Source organism: Capsicum annuum, chromosome 5, assembly GCF_002878395.1.
Source record: "Capsicum annuum cultivar UCD-10X-F1 chromosome 5, UCD10Xv1.1, whole genome shotgun sequence".
NCBI classification, from domain to species: domain Eukaryota; kingdom Viridiplantae; phylum Streptophyta; class Magnoliopsida; order Solanales; family Solanaceae; genus Capsicum; species Capsicum annuum.
In genome coordinates this window covers 175,320,913-175,340,466 of record NC_061115.1, presented here as the reverse complement: position 1 = coordinate 175,340,466, position 19,554 = coordinate 175,320,913, and positions in this window count along the sequence as shown.

Here is a 19,554-nt window from a genome sequence, read left to right as displayed (position 1 = left end):
TTATCGTGATAACATGACATGGATCTAGGCACATAGATATATTTTTTGGGTACACATACCCCCAGGACTCGATGAAAGGAAACTGACACACATAACTGACTTGATCATAAAAATGGAGTCCACAATTCAGCATATCATAAGTAGGGGATTTCACACTAAGCATAGTTCTCAACATCTTACGTATGGAAGAGAAATTCATACAACATGTGTACACTTGCATAGCTTCAATATCATGCTCAATCCATATCACAACAATGATGCATATCAATCACTTAGAATTCATATGTAATCATAAAGCATAGAGCATGGACTTGTCATTTAATCACTATTAAATCATGGGACACGAATCTTATCACCTTAAGCATTTTATCAAACACTTTGCATGAATTATTTTAGCTTAGGTGTGTTTTCATCAATTTCCCTATTTTAAACCACATAAAGTTCATGTATTTTAAGTAACGACACATATACTTCATGTAAACACCTTTAGATATCATCTTGAAACTTAAACAACAATCATTAATATGTAAATGGTCATATCACTATAAGACAATCACAAAATAATATTTAAAACATGGTTCTTGATCTATATGAATGAAATGGATCCATAGATGAACACTACGCATACCTTAGATGGAAGATCCGTAAAAATTTACGGTGAAATCCTTTGAATCTTGAAGCTCCTATGAAAACCCTATAGGGTTCTTGAGAGAATTTTGAGAAAATAGAGTATAATGTGGTTGTATTGGGGATAAATTCCGTGTTTATGGAATATATAGGGGTGGAAAGATGACCCAAATACCCCTCTAGATGCATCATTTAATTTTTGTTAAAATTATCCGATTTGGGCCCTTGGCGCGACACGGAGATATCATATTGCCACTCGTTTATGACCTGTAAACTCACCGCATTGCGGTGGAATCACAGAGAGACAATGGAAATTGACAAACGTCGTTTTGGCTTATGGCGCGACGCGCCACTGACTAAAATGACGCTACTGAAACTTTAAATCGCCATAACTTCTTCACCAGGTGTCCGTTTTAGGCAAATTTGGTATCGACGGAAAGCTTATTAAATTCTCTAAAATTTAAAGGGTATAAATATTCAAAAATACCACTTATAATCCAAGTTATAATCATTCAAAGATGACCTATGTAAAATCACACACGAAAACTTGGTGGATTCAAAAGTTCTTAGCTTGGCTTACTCTAAGTGACTCTTATGAATATGCTTAACACATCATAAGATATATTATCACTAGGATGCTCATCCTAATTTATGTACTCAAATATGAATCACAGGATAGGAGGTTTCATATGTAGGAGCAACGGTTCATTTTCTAGCTTAAAAATATACGAGGTATTATAGTTATGCTCCCTAGCAATAGTATGACACTCCTCCCCAACGTGGAGTATCTTAATTAGGAGGAAAAAATGTTGGAATCCATGTATCTCACATGTTTTATGTTGGTTACAAAAGCCTTCCTTGCCTTTCAAACTTGAGATCAGCCACTTCCTTGGAAACTAATGTATTGTCCCTCCTATGAGCTATTTTCCTACTAATGAGGTTGTAAAATGGTTTCCTAGCTAAAGTACTCCCTTGATATGAATTGTCTCTTCAAAAGGAAGTGTATTCCCTTGATTTGGTGTTTTCCCATGAAACCTTGAGATGAGTTATTTTAACTAAACTAGAGTATCTTCCTTTTGAGATTGAATGATTTCCCTAAAGCTTGAAATGAGATATTTTCCTAAAGTGAATGAAATGCCTTCAAGTATGTTTCTAAGTGATATGATTCCAAATTCCAAGTATTTGAGTTCAAAAAGAGTTATGAGATCTTGAGTACTAATGAAGTTTTACTCTCCTTGAGGCATATGCATGAGTTGATAGTATTCTTTAAAACCCCTTTGGTCTTGAGTATTGAGAATATGAGAAGATTTCAGATTTTAAGGTTAAAGAATGATGACTCACGAGATTTGTGTTATGTTCCTCATCTTACATTATTTATGAGCTTTACATTTGATGCTTGTTCAAGCTATGTGAGTCATCCCATATTGCATCCATGATATGACTGAAGAAGGTTGATACTGTTTTATACATGTGCATTCACCCCATATACTCAGTACATTACCAACTGCTGATCCACATATACGTCTATGTGCTACATTTCTCATAATGTAGGTACAAATTATAGTGTATGTACCATGTTTGATCAGATCGCAGCTTCCAGTTGGAAGGTGACGAGTCCTTTTGATTCAAGGGCTCGAGTCAGTGATACGGTTGAGACGAGTGGTATTTTCTTTTTCAGTCGTATTGAGTTGGGGTGCTTGGAAGTCATAACCCAACTACCCATGGTCAGTATTAGTAGAGGCTTCATAGATAGTGGGTAGAAGTTGATGTATTGGGTTTTGATTTTATTGTAAAATTTGAGTTGTAACCTTGTGACTCCAGTTTTGGTATTGAGCAAATTCATATTAGAGTTATATTCCGCCTTATTCTTTTGATTTTATGAATTTTATTCAGTTATTTATGTGTGATGCCAAGTGAAGGGTTAGCTTGGGGCCACTTATGACCCTAGGCACCGTGTAGCGTTCCGAGGGGTGATTTCGGGTTGTTACAATAGGCCCCCACACGGTCACAACACATAGATAGCCGTTTTTTTCATGATTAATTCTCACCATTGACATGTATTTTGAACCATCATTTACTACCAAACCTAGTTTTAAAGAGTTAAGTCATAACCTACCTCTAAAGTAGGGGTGGGTGTTCGGTATTTCAGTTCGAATTTGGTTTTTTTATTTTGATTTTTTTGGTTTTCGGTTATGAAATTAGGCGTTCCGAAATCCAAACCGAACTATTCGGTTCGGTTCGGTTTATGTAAATTTTAATTTGATTTTATTTCGGTTTAATAATTTTGATTTTTCGGTTTTGGGCCTGTTTAATGGGTTAAATTATATTTGTAAGTTGGACTATTTTTTAAGGTTAACCACTTGTTTTAATAATTTCTAATAATCTAGTTTATGTAAATTGGGCTGCTGATAGGACGGCAACGAGCCAACGAATTTTAATATGTCAAATTATCAATTACTTGAATGTATTTTTCAATTTTTGTGGGCAAGTATTATGTTTAAAAAATAATTTAAAAAAATAGACAAGCAGTAATGTTTCCGCTTGACAATTGCTTTGAAGTTCAAACTTACTGATGTCATTTTAAGATCCTAATTCCATAATGACATATTGAATCTCTAGTGTGTTATTTTTAAGATCCTCACTAATTTTTTTCTTTGACAACCAAGATCCTAACTAAATTTGTCATACCCTTTATACTGAGCCAACCAAAAAGACTAACTAGATTTATATTTATATATTTATATATTTATATATATATATATATAAAATAATTAAAAAAGAGTATATTAAAAATTTTGATTTAAATCAAAAAACTAAATTACGTCAATGTAAAAAACAAAAAACAAATCGAAATACCGAATTTATAAAAAAAATCAAACCAAAAAATCAAAACCGAAAAACCATAATAATTTGGTTTGGTTCGGTATTTTGATTTTTTGGTATTTCTGCCCACCCCTACTCAAAAGTTGAAATACCGCAACCAAGACTTCGCTCCCAAAGCTTACTCCCACGAATGGTCCATAACTCTACTAAAAACCATCAAATATAAAATCTATGTGTCAAAACAAAGCCAACGATGCCCATATTGACTACTTTTAGTTCGAAATCAAAACGGACCCCAAAATGATTTTAAAAAACAAGGGAAAATAGCAACTTTACTTCAAAAACTTGTTCCTCATATTTTTAGGAACCTATAGCTGAAAACCCAAGTCAAATAGAGTAAAAAACGAGGTTCAAATCAAAGAATATTTATTTTTAAGCTTTACCGGGAAAATTTTTGAAATCCGGGTTAAAATCAAGAATCAGAGTTGTTTTGAAAGTTACATTTATAAAAACAAACCAGTAATTATAGGATAAAAACATTATTCAAGTGAAAAGGAGTGAAATTGGGTTTAAAAACAAGCCTTAAGATTTTTGGGGTTTTGAGAAATTAATCAAGAAAGACTAAGAAAATGGGTGATTTCTTACCTTAAATCCATAAGAGAATCAAGATATAGATGTTAATCCAGCTTTCCAAGATCCCACAAGCTTTATTTTTGAGTTCTCACACAATTTTAGGGTTTAACTCTCAAGAGGCAAGGTCAAAGAATGGACAAAATAAGCCCCAAAAAGGGTGAAAAAGCTATTATATATTGTAGAAAAATCTGCTATAAGTCCAAACGGACTTCGGCAGAGTGTTCGAGATTCATTCGGAGTTCGATATACGTAAACAAACTATGTAACTACTCAAAATTTGATGCTCAGGACTCAATGGCGATATAATATTTTTGAAAAAATATTGTTTTCAAAAAGTTGACTCCCGAAACTCGTCGCAATTTTTCAAATCTAGGGTCGAAATGATATTTAAAAGCTGTAAAATACACCAAATATGTTACCACCCTAAAATCGATGTTCTGGATTTGCTGATGAAGTCAAATTTTCCATTTGAGGTCGTTTCAATCAAATTGAGTCCCACACTCAAATTTCTAATTTTCAACTTTTCGACCAATAGGTCGAAATGTGCTCGAGTACACCGGGACCAGAACCAAAGGTCTACCTAGCCTAAAGTTGATATTTTGGTGTTGTCGGCGCAGTCCATTCAGCCATCCATCATACGGATCAAAAAATATCCACATAAGTTTAAAATAAGTCTCTCGAAGCCATCAAAAATCACAACATTGCATAAATGGTACAAAAATACATCGAGAACTGTGTTAATCACCCTCATACCTAGAAATACCATAATACAACTACATGGAGGGGTAAAATAGTCAAATTACACAAACTCACAAATTTTACATATTTCATCAAAAAGCAGGTCGTTATATTATCCACCACTAAAAAATCTAGTTCTTCCTCGAATTAAGGCAAAGAAATACCTGAATCAACGAAGAACTGGGGATAAGAACTACGCATATCAGACTCGACCTTTCAAGTAGCCTCATCTATTGGTCGATGTCTCCACTAGACCTTTACCACAGGGATCACTCTAGAGCTCAATCGCCTAACATCCCTAGCTAATATGGAGACTGGCTCCTCAACAAAAGACAACCGCTCATCTAACTGAACTAACTCCCAACGAAAAACATGAGACTCATTCGAATGTAACGGCAAAGCATAAAAACATGAAAAACTGAATGAGCAGCTGATAGATCAGGGGGGAAAAACAACTTATAAGCCACATCACCAACTGTCTGAAGAATCTCAAATAGACCAATATACCTGGGGCTAAGCTTGCCCCTCTTCCCAAACCTCATCACACCCTTCATTGGTAAAACTCAAAGAAAAACACGATCACTAACACCAAACCTCAAAACATGAAGTTTACGATTAGAATAGCACTTCTACCTACTCTGAGCCACTTTAAGTCTATCTTGAATGATCTGAACTCTCGCCAAATACTCATAAAGTAAGTCCATACCTTGGGGTCTAACCTTATAAATATCAAACCAACCAACTCGAGAGCGACAACGCCTACCATACAACACCTCAAAAGGAGTCATACCAATACTGGAATGGTAGTTGTTATTATAGATAAACTCTGTTAAGGCCAAGTACTGCTCCCACTGGCCACTAAAATCCATTACAGAAGCACGGAGAATATTCTCTAAAATCTAAATAGTCAGCTCTGGCTGACCATTAATCTGGGAGTGAAACGTTGTACTGAGATCAACCTGAATTTCCAACTCATCCTGAAATTTCCTTTAAAAGTGAGATATGAACACCAAACCATGATCTGAGATGATAGGCACTATCATACCATGCAGACACATAATTTCACAAATGTAGATATGGGCCAACCTCTCGGCACTGAAGAAAAACTAATTCCTTAAGGAAATGAGCTAACTTGGTCAATCGATCCATACTGACCTAAACACTATAGAAACCATGCGTGATATGAGGAAAACCAGTCACAAAGTCCATAGTGATTTGTTCCCACTTCTACTTGGGAATGTATAACCTCTAAAGAAATCCACCAGGTCTCATATGTTTGGCCTTCACCTGATGACAACAAAGGCAGCGAGCAATGAAATCTGCCACATCTCGCCTCATACCACCCCACTGGTAGTGTTATCTCAAATCATAGTACATTATAGTCACTCCTGGATGGATAGAATATCTGGAACAATGGGCCTTCTCTAAGATCAACCTAATCCAATCACCTACACTTGGCATACAAACTCAGCCTCCAATATGCAAAACTCTATCTGAATCAAGTGAGGCTTCCTTTGCCTCCCTACTCAATACCTTATTTCGAATCAATCTCAATCCAATATCATTAAACTGATGAGCTCGAATTTACTCCATCAAAGAAGATCTAGCCTCCACACATGTCAAAACATGCCCAAGAGTCGATATATAGAGCCTAACTATATGGTTAGCTAAAGACTAAACCTCTGAGGCTACATGTCTTTCCTAGGTCAAAAGATGTGCCAAGCTACCCATGCTAGTCGACTTCCAGCTCAAGGTATCCGCAACCATATTATTCTTGCCCGTATAATAGAGAATAGTCAATTCATAATCCTTAAGCAACTCAAGCCAACATCACTTTCTTATATTAAAATTTTACTTGGTAAAGAAGTACTAATGGTTACGATGATTTGAGAAGATCTCACAACGAACTCCATACAAGTAGTGCCCCATAACTTCAAAGAAAAAACAACTATGCACAACTCTAAATCATGGGTAGGATATTTTCCCTCATCATGCTTCAACTAACGAGACACATACGCAATCACCATACCCTCTTGCATCAACTCAACACTATGGTAAAGGCCACACCCTCTTTGGAAAAGTCAAGATAGAAACTGAAGTCAACAAATCCATAAGCTTTTAAAAGCTCACCTCACAAGTATCGAACCACTGAAGGAAATCTTATTTTGAGTCAACTTAATCGAAGGATCTGCAATAGAAGAGAAATCCTTAATAAAACATTGAATATAACCTGCCAAGCAAAAAAAACTCTGAATCTCGATGGGCGAAGGAGGTCTTGCTCAATCATAAACCACGAGAATCTGGCTGGATCAACCATATTAGTGTCACAACCCAAGCTGAGGCCCTAGCAGCGATGAGCATCCCAAACCATGAAGGCCCGAGAGACCCCTGTCTCTGCCCAACCCACGAGTGATATTGTCCACTCTGGGCCAAGGTTGCATGGCTTTAAAATACGTCACGAGGAAGTAAGGCTTGCTTACTTATATACCCAGCATCTCTTCTATGTTTTGCTGATGTGGGACTCCTTATCCTAAGTTGGGGTGTTCCATACACCCACCCTTATGGACTCAGCGTCCTCACTGAGGTTTGCCCCATAAAATAGGATCTGCCTACACTCAAGACTGAGGTTTGCCCCGCCTTATCGGGATTCACCTACAATCAGTTTAAACTTTGGCCCACATCGACAAGGGTAACACAGGAGCGGCTCTGATACCATTCTGTCATGACCCGAGCTGAGGCCCTGGCCGCGGCGGGCATTCCAAACCATGAAAGCCTGAGAGACCCCTGTCTCTTCCCAACGCACTAGTGATATGGTCCGCTCTGGGCCTCAGCCCGCACGACTTTAAAATGCGTCACTAAGAAGTAAGGCTTGCTTACTTATATACCCAGCATTTGTACTGTATTTTGCCGATGTGGGACTCCTTATCCTAAATTGGGGTGTTACAATTACCCTTCTTAGTCATCATATAACCCAAGAAAGAAACAGATTCCAACAAAAACTTGCACTTGGAGAACTTAGCATACAGTTTCTCATCCCTCAATCTCTAAAGCACCATCCGCAAATTCTCTTTATGCTCAACCTCACTCTTGGAATACACTAAGATATCATCTATAAATACAATAATAATGGAGTTAAGATACAGTCGAAACACTCGGTTCATCAACTTTATGAATGCAGTAGGGACATTGGTCAACCCAAAGGACATGACCAAGAACTCATAATGACCATATCGAGTCTGAAAAGTTATCTTTCAAATATTCGAAGCTCTAATCCTCAACTATGATAAATGAATCTCAAATCAATCTTCAAAAACACCACAACACCCTGAAGTTGATTAAATAAATCATCAATACAAGAAAGAGGATACTTATTCTTAATTGTCACCATGTTACACTGTCAATAATCAATACACATACGAATATATCCATCCTTCTTTTTAACAAACAAGACAGGTGCACCCTAAGGTGGTACACTAGGTCGGATAAATCCCTTATCCAACAACTCCTAAAACTAATCCTTTAATTCCTTCAACTCGACTGGGGAATTCCTATAAGGAGGAATAGAAATGGGCTTGGTGCCCGGCTAATCATCAATAAAAAAGTCAATATCATTATCCAGAGGCATACCAGGCAAATCGGTAGAAAACACATACATAAACTTACGAACAACACAGACAAAATCTAAAGAAGGAGATGAAACAATACTAGTATCACGAATATGAGCCAAATAAGATAAACATTCCCTATCAACAAATCTATGATCCTAGACATAAGAGATAACCTTCTTAGGACCCGAATAAAATGCACCCTTCCAAGCTATCCTTGGTACACCCGGCAGAGCTAAAATCACGGTCTTAGCAAAACAATCAAACATAACATGATAAGGAGCTAACCAACCCACACCCAAAATAACATCGAAGTCAACCATATCAAATATAAGTAAATCTATCCAAAGTCACATGGCCACAAAAAGTCATAACACAAGATCAGTACACCCGATCTACTACTAAAGAATCTCCTACAGGGGTGGATACATGAATAGGCATGGCAAGAGGCTATCTAACAGAATCAAAACCCAAAGTAAAATACACAAACACATAGGAGCAAGTTAATCCCAGGTTAAATAATACAGATGCAGGTCTGAAATAAATGGGGACGATACATGTGATTGTTGACACCTAATTTTTTTCCTCCATGACAAACTTTAGTTCTGAGTTTCTTCAATTTTAAATAAAATTACAACATTTATTTTATCCAAATAAAAAGCTTTTCAAAGTATTTATCTGAATAATATTGTCATTGTGAGTAGCGATTATATATTATCGTGTTTAATTATACAAAATTTTATTATTTTGTTAGTTAGATATTTATTTATGAAATATCAGATTTTAATCAAGGGGATTATCTTGAAAGTTAATTCAAATGGGAAAATCTTGATTTAGAGATGATTTGTTCTCAAAAATAATTTATTGGAGAAATATTTATTTGATTTTATTAAATCAAAAAGTTTAGGATTAAAAGAAGTATTAATTCGTATTGAATTTTAATTTAATTTAGCCAATCTATTAAATTTGGCCATAATTGAAATCAAATTGGCCATAATTGCAATGTAATCCGCCAATTGATTTTTAATTTAATCAAAATTAAATAAATTTGGCTAAATTTTAAATCTCAATTGGAGTTATATTTTAAATAACCTCAAAATTCCCAAAATTTCTAATTACTTCTACCCAATTTCCACCAAAAATAATTTCAAATTTGTACTAGATTATACAATTCCCCCTCAACTTTGTTCTTTTTCCAATTTTAAAATTCAAAAATTGTACTATATTGTATAATTTCCCCTCAACTTTGTCCTTTTTTCAATTTTGAAATTCAAAAATTATACTACATTGTACAATTCCCCTTCAACCTCATCCTTTTTTTCAAATTCAAATTATCAAATTTAAAAATTGTACTACATTGTACAATTTCCCCCTCAACCTTATCCTTTTTTCAATTTTGAAATTCAAAAATTATACTAAATTGTACAATTTCCTCCCACCTTATCTTCCACCTCACCTTATCTTCAATTTAAAATTCGAAAATTATCTCTAATTACTTTCTCCCACATTGATTGATTAAGAGAATTGGATCCCCATCCTTTCCTATAAATACTGCCACTATTTTGGTAGAAAGACCACGTTTCAAAGTCTAAAAGAATCAAGGTTGGAAAAAATTTTTGAGCAAAGAAAAGTTTTTATTTTAGTAAAAACATTTCCTTTTCCATGAAATTCATGAGCTAGTCGAAATTCTCGAGTTGAACGCTTTCCGGTGGTGATTAAGACTCCGAAGAAAGCTTGTAGTCTCGTTTTGGTGCCCAAAAAAAGGTTAACACACCTAACTCTTTTTAGTTTTATTATTGTTTTCTTCTTCGTAGGTTACAGTTATAATTTTGTTCATTGGGATTGTTTGCTATAGACGGTTTTGAAGGCCATACGACGTTCTGGTATCGATATTATGGTTATTTTCATGTTTATGGTATAAAAATGAGCTAGCAATAGTTGTACGTGCCATTTTGACTTTATTCTTTGATTATTATAGATAAAGTTTCAATCTTTGCTTAAAAGATGTACTTATGGTTTGTTTAAATTTATTATTGGTGCATATGTTTGTTTTTAGCATGTAAAGTTGTTTCCTTTATGTTAAAAAGATTGATTGTTTCTCCTTTTTGTCTTTATTCTTTGATTATTATAGATAAAGTCTAAATCTTTGCTTAAAATATGTACTTATGCTTTGTTTAAATTCATTGTTGGCGTATATGTTTGTTTTTAGCATGTAAAGTTGTTTCTTTTATGTTGAAAAGAATAGTTAATATTGATTGCTTCTCCTTTTTGACTTTATTATTTGATTATTATAGATAAAGTTTCAATCTTTGCTTAAAAGATGTACTTATGCTTTGTTTAAATTCATTGTTAGCGGATATGTTAGTTTTTAGCATGTAAAGTTGTTTCCTTTATGTTGAAAAGAATTGATATTGTTGATTTTTAATTATTTTTTACTTTATTCTTTGATTATTATGGATAAAATTTCAATCTTTGCTTAAAAGACGTTCTTATGATTTGTTTAAATTCATTGTTGGCGGATATATTTGTTTTTAGCATATAAAGTTATTTTCTTTATGTCAAAAAGAATAGTTACTATTGTTTGTTTTGCCTTAATAAAATAGTAATTGGTTAAGTTAAGAACTTGTCATTTGCTTTCTAATTATTTTAATGGATTTTAAAATCCTCATATAAGAGATGAAATGCTAGCTTTATTTTCCATCCAAGATGTTTATTCTTCTTTATTTTGGATATTGTTTTGTCAAAATAATGAGAAAGTTCAGATCCTTGTGGCTAAATAGAATTATTTATATATTTTCAAGTCATGTATAGTATGATTGTTGAATGATATTTTATTTTTACAGATGCTAAGCTTTTAATCTAATTTTTTACTCCAGATTGTTATATGTGCTCTTTGTGTGTGTAAAGATTTGATTCATATCTCTCTTTGATTCATAATATCAAAAGAGAATCAACGATGACTTAGAAAAATAAATCATAGGTCATTACATGTTTTTCCTAAAGTGGCCATGATTTGGATGTATGAATCATTGTTAATGTCGCCTTAGTTGGAGTTTAACGATTCCCTTTTTGAAAAGTTAGCCTTTATTTACTTTTGTTATATGGATTAGTGTCTATGTTTATTCAATTTTAAAAGTCATACGTATTTTTCTTATTGCCTCATCCTTTTACTTTCTCAAGCTTACGTTGTTTGTTCTCGCATTAATTCATTGAATATGGCCTTCTTCCTTTTACCTTTATTCATTCTTTATACGAACATAAATCATGAGGCATGTAAGTGGGTGTCTTTAATTTGCATTTTATCTATTGACTCTCATTCTTGTTATATGTGTGCAAGTGTGCTTATCATTGTCATTCAAAAAGATTGGTTCTTGACATTTTCTTTTGCTTTGAAACATGTCACTTTTATGCCTTGAACGTATATTAATTTCTTTATCTTTTCTTTGCATGAAAAAAATGTCTCGAGTCTAAATGGACTCCTCTCCTCTTGTATTTTGTAATGGGCTAATGAGGTCCACCTCTTTGAAGATTAAGTCCAAAAGTCGATTATATGGCGTGCGAATGCAAGAAGATGGAAGAAGAAGGAAAATAGGTAAAAACCCATTAATGATGTTGCTAAAAGACTTGAAAAGTCTCGATTTTATTATTGCCTTATTTTTGTTTAGTCATTTAGTCATTTATTTATTCATTTATTTGGGCATCAAAGCCAAAGTTGTAAACTAATATAGGTGAAGCAGATTATGTGCCAAAATGGCTCAAAAATATAGTTTAGGACAAGTTACGAGCCCAATGCCCAATATTTAGATAAGACAGGTGATGATGGGCCGAAATCTCAAATTAGCTTAGGACAAGTTTATTGATTTGGGCCTAATGGCCTAAGTGTTCTAGTTTCCTCCTTCTCTTTTTACGTTCTAGTGGTTATTAATTTGCTTACACTTAGTTAAATTCCCCACTAAGTCGCCGAAAATTTATTTTATACAAGTCTTTTTCCTAAAATAACTTTTTTTTTTCAAAAACCAACTCCTTTTTTTAAAAAAGTCTGTCAATAGGACCATTTTCAAATAGTCCGGATAACCGCAAGTTAGTGGACATTTTAGGTGTCTTAAAAACCTTCCTAAAATGTTAATAAAAAACTCTTACCCAGGATTTTCTTAAAGGCCTAAGTCTTTTTCTGTTTTGAGACTTAGGATTTTGTTTTAAAAAGTTTTCTTAATTTCTTTTCAAATAAATTAAGTGGCGACTCTTAATTTCTTAGATTGTTTTGAAATTTTCTTTAAAGTTTTGAAATAGTTTAAAAAGTCACAATTAATCTTTTCCAACCCTTCGAGTTAAAAGGGATAAAACAAAAATGACGACTCTGCTTGGGAGTTTGAAATAGGTTCTAACCAAATGTTTAAATTTATCTTTTGACTAATTATTTAAATTATTTACGTGATTATATGTTTCAATTCTGCGATATTTAATTATTTCATTTCATGGAATAACCCCTCATGATGATTATTAAACTATTTTGGGGTTTCGTGGATGTCCCGACCCCTATTGTTTAACTCCAAATAAAGTGTTGGAAATACAACGGTTTATTAACATGTGAGGAGTCTGATGGCTATTTGTATTTCCAAACCCAAGTAGTCTGCTCGGGAACCTGCTTCAAACTCACTTTAGACACCTAGGGTAGACCGAAACCAAAACTCTTTTTTAGGCATGAGCCTAGGACGACCCAAAATTCGAGGGGGTATTGGGCCCATTAGAAAACCTACCCTGCATTTTTTGACCACGAGTCAATTAAAGATAAATCATACTTATGTGTTGAAGAAATATATATTATTTAATCCAATCCATTATCCTTTGGGGGTAGGGAAAGGCTTACTTTGTTTTCTTTCATGTGAGGACGCCTCAATCATCCATAAATTGAGAGAGGAATTAAAGCGAGTCCGGCAAAAGGTTGATGATTGATCAATTTGGACGATTGCATGATTTTCCAAACTAATGACCTATGAGTATGGAGCACAGATACACGGGAATCACTTGATCATCAACAAATGTCGCATATGACAAGAAGTGGACAAAGCTAAGAGGGCGAGGACCGATGAAGGAACATCTAGGAGCTATTATCCCCTGCGCGGGACATTGTCCTTTTGCACATGTTATTTTCCCTTTCCCTAAAGATTGTATCCCTTTTGTGCAACTTTTGTAAGCAATCATGTTTTTTTTATATACCTATGGAGGTTTTGGGGGGATAATGGATTGGTTTTAAAAAGCATATACTTCCTACAAATACGTTAGGCCAACCCTTGGCTCAAAAGGGTCACCCAATTAGAATGCACATTTATCACAATGTGTTTGTGAGATATAACTTATTCATGTGCTTATACATGTTATATTGATATGAATCAAAGGAGAATTGATCCAACCCCATTTTTCAAAGAGTATCTCTAAGTAGAAAAATACCCACTATACAAAAGTCCGACCAAACATACTTCAGGTCTCCCAAGTCTCTTAGAAAAGTCCAAAATCATTCTTAAAACTTCCTAAAATCTCCCTACCATTTCAGGAAGGTTAAATATGGACTCAGAAGAAGCCATTATATGTTAAAACTACTCAGGTCCTGATTTCTCCTTTGTGAGATACATAGGTAGTCTTTTGGCCCGACCCCTATTTAAAAAAAAAACTTTATTGTCCTCCACTTGCGTGAAAGAAGAAATAAGTTCAGAAAGAATAGGAGTTTAACCTTTCTGATAAATTTCATTTGTCCATATCAATAAGTAAAATCTTGTTCATTAAAATTCTTGAGTTATCATTAGTCCATGGATCAATTCGCATAAGATGACAAATAACTTTATGTGTTTACTTCCTTCCTTTTTATCTTTTGTTGCTTATTACTAACGGAATCTAACACGTTAGCCTTTGAGTTATTTTTATTTTGCAGGTAATAGAAACTACTCTATGTTGGCATAAAATAACCCTACTTGATTAGATCAAAGTGAATAAGTTATTCCCCTCTCGACTATAACTTTGTTACAGGAAAGAAAAGATGAGGGTACTTGGTCCGCATATCTGTTTCTGCTTCCTAAATGGCTCCCTCAACGGACTGATTCTACCAAAGAACTTTGACCAATGGAACTTCTTTGTTCCTTAGTCTACGAACTTGATGATCAAGAATTTTGACTGGAACTTCCTTAAAGGAAAGACTGCTCTGAATATCTACACTTTCTAAGGGAACAACTACAGTTGGATCACCAATAAACTTTTTCAACAATGAGACATGGAACACTGGTGTACTGAGGCTAAATCTAAAGAAAACTCAAGCTCATAAGCTACCTTTCTGAAACAACAGAGAATTCTGAAGGGACTACCATATCAGGGACTGAGTGTCCCTTTCTTGCCAAATCTCTTTACTCCCTTCATGGGAGAGATTTTTAAGGACACAAAATCACCAACCTCAAACTCGAGATCCTTTCTCCTCATATCAGCATATGATTTATGTTGGCTCTGGGAAGCCCTAAGCCTTTCTCTGATCAACTGAACCTTTTCTAACACATCAAACACCAAGTCAGGCCCTACTACTGTGGCCTCACCCACTTCAAACCAACCAATTAGAGATCTACATCTCCTACCATAGAGAGCCTCAAACAGAGCCATCTGGATACTGTAATGATATCTATTACTATATGTGAATTCAATCAAAGGCAACTGGTCATCCCAACTACCTTTAAAATCAAGTATGTATGCTCTCAGCATATCTTCTTGAGTCTGAATGGTCTGTTCTACTTGACCATGTTTCTGAGGGTGGAAAGTTATACTGAGGTAGACTTGGGTACCAAGAACCTTTTGGAATACTTGCTAGAAGTAAGATTCAAACTGGGTACCTCTATCTAAGATGATAGATAAGAGAACACCATGCAACTTGACCAACTCTGAGATAGAGTTTGGCATAGTCCTCGACTGAATAAGAGGTATGGACTAGTAAGAAATGAGCTCATTTGGTCATCCGGTCTATGATAACCCAAATAGAATCATGCTGATGACGAGTACGAGGTAAATTCATCATAAAGTCCATGTTAACTTTCTCCCATTTCCAAGTGGGAAGACTGAATTCCGGCATGGACCCACTAGGTTTTTGGTGCTTAATCTTAACTTGCTGGCACGTAGAGCATTTAGCTACAAACTCTGCAACATCTCTCTTTATCCTACTCCACCAATAAATCTCCAACAAATCACGGTACATCTTAGTGGCCCCTAGATGAATAGAGTAACCCGCACTATACGCTTCTGCAAGAATTCATTGCCTCAAGTCATCTACACCAGGCACCCATAATCTACCCTAACAATGCAAAACACCATCTGCTCCTTGGGAGAAAACCTTCATTTTCTAATCTCTGATTGCTTCTTTCAAGTTAACTAGACTGGGATCTCTATCCTGTTTTTCATTTACCTCAGAAACTAGAGATAATTCTGAGCTACTCTGCACCCATACACTACCTTCTGATGAATCGAGTAAGTGGAAACCTAGTCGGGCAAGCTGATGAACACCCTGAGCTAACTTTTTCCTACCATCCTCAACATAAACAACACTACCCATAGACATTCTACTAAGAGCATCAGCCACTACATTGGCCTTTCCTGGATGATACAAAACAATAATATCATAATCTTTTAACAACTCTAACCACTTTCTCTGATGCAGATTCAAATCTTTCTGAAAGAACACATACTGTAGGCTCTTATGGTCAGTGAACACATCTACATGCACCCCATACAAGTAATGCCTCCAAATCCTTAAGGAAAATACTACAACTGCTAGCTCCAGACCATGAGTAGGGTAATTCTTCTCAGGAGGCCTTAGTTGTCTGGAGGCATAGGTTATGACCTTACCTCTCTTCTTGAGGACACAACCCAAACCTACTCTAGATGTATCACAGTACACAACAAACCTATCTGAACCATCTGGCTAGGTAAGAACTGGGGTTGAGGTGAATCGAGTCTTCAACTACTGAAAACTCTTCTCACAGGAATCTGACCACTGAAACTTAACTTTCTTCTGAGTCAATCTGTACTGGGGGATCAATAGAAGAAAATCCTTCAACAAACTGATGGTAATAACCAGCTAAACCCAAGAAACTTCTGATATCTGATGGAGAGATAGGTTTAGGCCAGTTTCTCACCACTTTAGTCTTTTGAAAATCAACTCTAATATCATCACCAAAAATAATATGGCCAGGGAAAGCTACTGATCTAAGCAAAAATTCACACTTATTGAATTTAGCAAATAACTGGTGAGCTCTAAGAGCTTATAACACTATTCTAATATGGTCTGCATAATCAGTTTTGCTATGAGAGTAAACAAGAATGTCATCAATGAAGACTACGATAAACATGTCCAAGTACTGCTTGAACAGTCGATTCATCAAATCCATGAAGGTTGCTGGGGCATTCGTGAGACCAAAGGACATAACTAGAAACTCAAAGTGACCATACCAAGTTTGGAAAGCTATTTTCAGAATGTCACATTCCCTGACTCTAAGCTATTGATAGCCTGATCTGAGGTGTATTCTAGAAAAATACCTAGCATCCCGAAGTTGATCAAACAAGTCATCGATTCTAGGAAGTGGATATCTATTCTTGACTGTGACTTCTTTTAACTGACGGTAGTCAAAACATATTCTAAGAGAATCGTCAATCTTATGCATGAATAGAATAGGTGCGCCCCACGGGGAGATGTTAGGTCTGATGAATCCCTTATCTAGAAGATCCTTTAACTATTTTTCTAACTACTTGAGTTCAACTGGATCCATTCTGTATGGAGAACTAGACATGGGCTGAGTATTTGGGAGAAGGTCTATTCCGAAGTTGATTTCCCTTTTGGGAGGAACTCCGGGAAGATTTTTAGGAAATACATCTGAGAATTCTTTTATTACTGGAACTGATTTAAGAGTTGAAGTTTCTGAGTTAGAGTCTTTGACTCGCACAAGATGGTAAATACACCCCTTCGATATTATCTGTCTCGCTCTAAGGTACAAAATCAATTGACCCCTAAGAGCAGTGGTACTACACCTCCATTCAAGAAATGGTTTATTTAGGAATTAAAAATGAACTATTCTGTTTCTATAATCAACTAGGCATAGCATGAGTGGAGCCAATCCATGCAAAGAATGACATCAAAATTCGTCATCTCTAACTTCACGAGATTAACTGAGGTAACTTTCTGAGATATTGCAATCGGACAGTTCCTGTATACCTATCTGGCTATGATGGAAACACCTACTGGGTAGATACTGAAAAGGGTTATACTAGAGTTTCGGGACTGACTCCAAAATTGAAAGCTATATCTGGAGTTACAAAAGAAAGAGAAGCTCCAGGGTCTAGTAAGGCATAAACATGTAAGTGAAATACCTTCAACGTACCAGTAACTATGTTAGGAGAATTTTCTTGATCTTAGTGGGACTGAAGAGCATATAATCTGTTCGAAGGTTGACCACTGGTAACATTGGAAGTTACACTCTGCTGAGTTGGGCGATTGAATGGAATTGACGACTGATGGGACTGGCCTTGTTGGTGCGCAACCCTACCTTTCTAAGAACCTACCCGACACTCCTGAATCCAATGGCCTGGCTTACCATACCCGAAACACACATCACTACCCACTCTACACTCACCCTGATGGTGTCTACCATATTTCTGACATAGAGGATTTGTATGAGCACTGCTAACACTGACCTAGGACTTAGAGCTCGGTGATCTATCCTTATTGTCATTTCTGAATTTGGGTATAGGAGCACTGGTTGAAGAGGGTCCTGGGGATGAAGACCTCTGATAAAATTGAGGACGATTACCACTCTCTGACTTTGGTTGACTGAAGTTAAAACTACCCATCCTAGCCTTCTTGTTTCCTCTCCCCCTCTTCTTAATCTTCTACTCTTATATCTATTGATCATGGACCATTATCTTATACAAGTCCATCTCACTAATCAGCATTACGGTCCTGTACTCCTTGACTACACTATCAGATACGCCAAACATAAACTTTCTCATCTTAGACCTATTATTAGCTACTAAATAAGGAGCATATCTAGCTAACTGAGTAAACTTGAGGGAATATACCCTCACGCGCATGCTGCCCTGCCTCAAGTTAATAAAATCTAACACCTTGGCCTCCCTCAACTCCAATGGGAAAAATCTGTCTAAGAAAGCCGCAGCAAACTCTTCCCATTCGACAGGCCCTACATCAACACCCCCATCTACCTTCCACTGCTTCAACCAAGTATGGGCTACATCCTGCAACTGATATGCAGCCAATACAGCACTCTGACTAGATGTCACCCCCATAGCATCCGTGACCTTCTAAACCATATTTAAGAATTCCTGTGGATCCTCTTCAGACTTAGATCCCATGAAAGAAGAAGGATTCATCCGGGTGAAATCCCAAATTCTGGTTGCAGTAGTTTTGGCCACTGGGTTGGCCAGAACAATAGTTAGCCGTTTAGTCTGTGCTGCTATGGAGTTCGCTGAAGTAGTGAATATAGCTCTAAATTTTATGTGAGAGATATGCTCGTCCAGAGGATCTGCTTGGAAGGGATGAGGGGTTGACTGATCTTCTATTCTTCTTCCATTCTTTTTGGGAGGCTTGTTCTATAAATGAAATAAAAAAATGGATTAGACAGGGAGTTTAACTTGAGATCATGCTCACTCGTACGACATAAATACTGAAAAAAGGTAAACTTTTCTTAAACGCCTTGTTGTCTCTCGTCCATAAGTGTGACACGCTACACACCCATGCACAAGACTCTACTTGACATGACTTTTAGACTTCCTAGGATACTTTAAATCCTTAGGCTTTGATACCAAGTTTGTAATGACTCGAGAGTACACCCTGGGCGTCACACGGTTCTTACAGTCCCGAGGGACCACAAGCTAACCCATGAGCTAGTACCTGCTGTGAGCACTGGATAACATGATTATAAAATACGGAAGAATACTGACATGCCGTAAGGTTTTAATAATTGAATTCAAAACTGAAATATGAGTCTATAAAAATAACTAACTGAATCTGATAAAATACTGATAAACTAAATAACTAACTGTAATGTCTGAATACTGAATAACTAACTCTAATGTCAGATAAGCCTCTAAA